The sequence below is a fragment of the Pteropus medius genome, unplaced genomic scaffold, assembly GCF_902729225.1.
Source record: "Pteropus medius unplaced genomic scaffold, Ma_sr-lr_union100, whole genome shotgun sequence".
Lineage (NCBI taxonomy): Eukaryota > Metazoa > Chordata > Mammalia > Chiroptera > Pteropodidae > Pteropus > Pteropus medius.
Genome location: NW_024354502.1, coordinates 18,193,094 through 18,198,346, shown reverse-complemented (window position 1 = coordinate 18,198,346; position 5,253 = coordinate 18,193,094). Strand labels below are relative to the sequence as shown.

Genomic DNA, 5,253 nt, shown 5'->3' with positions numbered 1-5,253 from the left:
GTCTACAGCCATGTCACCCTGAACAAGCCCAATCCCGTGTGATCTTGAAAGCTAAGCAAGGTTGGGCCTGGTTAGTACTTGGATGGGAGACCATCTAAGAAGACCAGGTGCTGTAGGCATTAAAAAAAAATTGCTAGAATTCACCAGTGAGACCATCCAGGGCTGGAGTTTTCTTTGTGGGGAAATTTTTACTGTAAATTAAATTTGTTTAATAAATAAAAGACTACTAGAATATCTGCCATCGTGGCTATGATTTTAAGAAATTTGTTGATTTTATGTAAGGTGCCAAATTTTATAATATTTGTAATATTTTTATCATCCTTTTAATTTCTGTAGAATCTAAAGAAAAGACCCCTCTTTTACTCTTTTTTAAAAATTACTATTATTTTTATTATTATTGTGACATTGATTAACAAAATCCAGTAAGTTTCAAGTGTATTAAGTGTATTATTTTTTTTAATTATTATTATTTTTTCTGTTACTCTTGAGGTTGATAATTTTCTCTTTCTTGATCAGACTCACTAGGGGTTTATTAATTTTGTTAATCTTTTCAACATACCAATATTTGGCTTTGTTGTATTTCTTTATTCTTTGTTCTCTATTTTATTGATTTCTGCTCTTTATTATTACCTTCTAATTATTTTGAGTTCGATTTGTTATTTTTCTAGTTTCTTAAGGTGGAAGCTTAGATCATTGATTTTAAACCTTTTCTAATATAATCTTTATCCTAATACATTTTCCTTTTTATAACTGCTGTAGTTACCCAAATTTTGACGTATTTTCATTATTATTCAGCTAAAATGTTTATTATACCTTGTGATTGCTATTTGCATCCAGGGGTTATTTAGAAATGCACTAATTCCAAATACTGGGGAACTTTCTAGGTATCTTATTGTTATCGATTTTTAATTTAATTCTATTTTGGCCAGAAAACAAACCTGAAAGATTTTGATCTTTTGATATTTATTGGGACATATTTTATTGCTCAGCATATCACTTATCTTGGTGAATATTTCCAAAATGTTGAAAAGAATGTGTATTCTGCAGTCGTTGGCTGTAGTGTTAGTGTTCTATAAATATTAATTAGATCAAGTTGGTTGATATTATTGTTAAAATTTTAATATCCTTATTGAATGCCTAGTTCTTGGTTACAAAGAGAGAGGTAATAAAATCTGCAGCTACATGTAGGTGTGTCATTTTCTCCCTTTAATTCTGTCCTTTTTTTTCCTTCGTGTATTCTGAACCTCAGATATTGATTGCGTAACATGTGTGATTGTTACAGCTCCTTTATGAATTAAACTGTTTATCGTTATGCAGCCCCTTTTTATTGCTGATACTATTCCTTGTCTGGAATTTTTCTTTGTACTCATACCAGATTTCTAATGCTCACTGTTTCTGCCCTTTTACCCTTAACCTATCTGTGCTGAATTTGTTTAAATTGTGTCTTCATCTCTTTCAGGCAGCACGTGGTTGACTTTTGCTTTTTAATCAAGTCTGATAGTTTTTTCCTTTTCATTGGAATGTTTAATTCATTTACATTTAGTACTACTATTAATATGGTAGGGTATACGTTTCCTGTCTTGGTAGTTGTTACTAAGTTATCCTATCTGCTTTTATCTGTTCTTTTCCTGTCTTTTGGATTAATGTATTTTTTAATATTCCATTTGCTTTGCATTGATTTTTTATCTTGCTTCTAAATAGATTACAAGTGAATTCTTATTGTCAACTTAAAGTTAATATTTTACTATTTTATGTAAAATGGAAGACTCTTACAACAGCAAGATTCCATTTACCCTACCTATCCTTTCTGCTATTCTAATTGTTTTCTACATCAGTAATAAAACACCATAATGTAAAGCATTACTTTTGTTTTAAATAATCAGTGGTCTTTCAGAGAAATTAGGAGAAAAAAAAATATTTTTATATTTTCCAATAGTATTTACTATTTTTGTTTTTCACATTCTGTCCTTAGATCCAACTTTATGTCTAGTGTCATTTCTTTTTAGCCTGAAACATTTTCCTTAACACTTCTTATAAGTCTGCTGTCAATAAATTCTCTAGGCTTTTATTTTTCTGAAAATATTTTTATTTTACTCTAATTTTTGAAGTATATTTTTATTGGATAAAGAATTCTGTGTTGAGTTTTTCTCCCCCTCACAGAACTTTAAAGATGTCATCCATTGTCTTCCGGCCTCCATTAGTGATGATGAGAAGTCAGCCATCATTTATACCTGTCCTTCTCTTTTTGCAACTTTTAAATATATATCTATATGGCTACTTTTAAGATTTTTCTTTTCATCTTTGGTTTTCAGTGGTTTGACTACATGGTATCTAGGTGTGCTTCTCTTGGTATTTACTATTAAGTTATTGGTAGATGCTTTTGGTCCTGTCAGGCTTGTTTCACTCTTTTTTAGGGCAGGTCTATTTCAGTTTTGAACTTAGTCTTAGAGCATGGCCCTCATTCATAAGGCATGGTCTTTATGGAGTCATAACTGAATGTGTAAAGTACTGAGTGAGATGTCTCTACTTTGGCTGGTCTAAAATACAATATCTCTCAGCATCATCTTTCAACTAATATCATCAAAATATTTCATCTCTGGAGTCCAGCCCTTCTATATACAGTATGGCCCTTAGCCATGGAATTGAAGTAAATTCTCATGCCTGCTTCTGAGATCACCTCTCTATAGCTCTCTTTTCTCAAGAATTCTGGCCTACCAAGTTCAACTGCTTCAGGGGCCCAGAACTCATCTCCCTAATTCCTTAACTCAGCAGGATGACAACTCTGCTTCTCTGACTCCTCCTTGTACCCCTAGAGGCAACCACTCCCTTGTATTTATGTTTATCACGTTTATGTATGTCTTTATACTTTTCCTATTCCTGAACATATTCTCAAAGAGCAGAATGGCTAAGTAACTGAAATATTTAGATGTTGGAATAGAGATGCTTTGGAGACAGTATAGAATTTCTTTAGAAAGAAAGATTCTAGAGGCAAGAAGAAGAATTAGAAGGTTGTTGAAATGGTCTATGTGAATCTTGGTAAGATGGGGGTTGGAGCAAGAGGAACTGACAAGGAGACCCCCCCAGGCTATTTATGAGGAAGGAATACCACATTAGATTTGGCTTAGAACGTGTATTTCAAGTGTATTTATCGTTATTATTTAAAGATTTAAAAATATAGTTTTCTAATATATGTCTTGTTAAACATTTAATGAGAGTCTACTATGTGTCAGGCTCTGTGCTGAGCTCTGTGGATGTGATGTTGAGCAAAAACCAAAACCAAAACCCCCCAAAAAAATAAAACCCCATCGTTTCTGCCTGTATGCTATATGGATTTTTTTTTTCCTGAGCCCAAAGTCCCTTCTGAAGGGACAAATCTACGCAGCCATTACTTCGGCCTAATAACCAGCAGTATGCATTGGTATGGCTGTGCCAGGTGTGTGCAGTCAGTGCCCAGTCCACCTCCTTGTTCTACTCAGTTGATTCCGCATTCTGATTAGTTGGCGTCCGTGTTGCGTCGATTGTTAAATACTTGATTATCATCACAAATGACCAATAACATGATACCAAAAAGATAAGTAAGACCAATTATTTTCTTTCTCTCAAGAGAAAAAGCATTGAAAGAATTAGCCCTGCAACCCAAAGTTACGGAGGGTCAGAAACATGATTAAACCACGGAAGCTGATTGGCAGCAGGATTTAAAAAAAGGACGCATGAGACTATAATTGCATCACAGCCATGGTGTGGCATTAAAGCTCTGCCAGGATGGTGTGACAAATTTTGAATTCAGAACCATCCTTCAGCTACAGACTGTGTGCAGCTCCACCGTAGTTTTTAGAACTCTTTTTCTTAGATAGCCAGGGAATTATCCTAATTACATAATGTAATTCCTGATATTAACACCCCCTCCATTACTTAAGCTACCTTGAGTGGATCTCTGTTTATTTAACCAAAGAGGCAAGCTAAAACTGTAACATAATCTATAACTCAGAATATTTGCTAAGCCATGATAGCAACCCTTTCATCAAATCTGAGCACTGTGTCGCTTCAGGAAGAAGCCTAATATATTAAGAACAAACGAGCAACGTAAAGCCCAGAGATATTTTCTGACCACACTGGGTGATGGAATTTACTCAGTTCTCTCAATTTTAGGTCTTAACAGATTATATAGAGCAGCGGTCCTCAAACTAGAGTGTGTAACAAAATCACCAAGGAGACCTTGTTAAAATACAAGTGTTTGGGCCTCATTGCTAGAGTTTCTGATTTAGTAGGTCCAAGAATTAGCATTTCCAACAGGTGTCCAGGTGCTGCTGCTGCTGCTGGTGGTCTGGGGACACACTTTAAGAACTACTGATATGGAGAGTTCTCAGACAGCTCATGTTCATGTTTGACTGTTATATTTGTTTCCAATCACTAGGGAGTCTCCAGCTCCCTGGTCACTCATTGGTTTAGAACACTACGTCATCCACGTTGCCGAGGTTAGCTGGGTGGAGTTGGAAGCTGGTATCCAAGAGCAAGGACAGAGTTACAAAGGAGCCATTTCATTAACCCATTTCCCATTTAGAAAAAAGACGTGCAGCTCGCTGCCAGCCTTAATTTAATTTTACATAAACACGTTCCTTGAGGCTGAAGCAAATCTGACTGGTTTTCAATGTAAAAATAAAATATAAAAACTGTTCTTGGATTTATTTCTAAACAGAATTTGTCTCTAATCCTAATGTAACAGAAATGTAGATGATGCTCCGTATTTAATAATTTTTTGTGCGTGCGGTAAATTTCAAAGCACAGACCAACAGAAAGTGGAACATCTAGGATTTGACATTTTCAGCGATCGAGAATTACTCTGTTTTGTAAATGGAAATACCACTACTAAGAACAGAATACTATGAATAGAATTATGTCATTTGTTTGCAAAGACTATTGATATACTAGAGCGATGCAAAAATAACAATAAAATTGAGACATTTCATGGCAAACTTTGGGGATAAGGTGAGGACTGTAATCCATGAGTAATCCTGGGGTAAATGCTGCAGCCACAAGCGCTGCCAGCAAGTATTCTCAGGGCAAACAGGAAATTAGTTAATAACATTTTTTGTTTTTTTTTCTTGGAAGAAATGACATCAGGGAGCTTGGAGGGTTTCTGGTTACTGCTCCAGTGCTTACTGTGCTATGAATAAACAGCTGTAAGTATACAATTGTGATCCAGCAGTATTTCTTTAATAGAGTATACTGGGAAAAACTAATGATGGTGAACTC

At 34.9% G+C, this 5,253-nt stretch overlaps 1 pseudogene; it reads left to right on the top strand.

Annotated features, from left to right (window-relative positions):
• On the top strand, positions 1 to 119 carry LOC120595944 (uncharacterized; annotated as a pseudogene).
• The last annotated feature ends 5,134 nt before the right edge of the window (positions 120 to 5,253 follow it).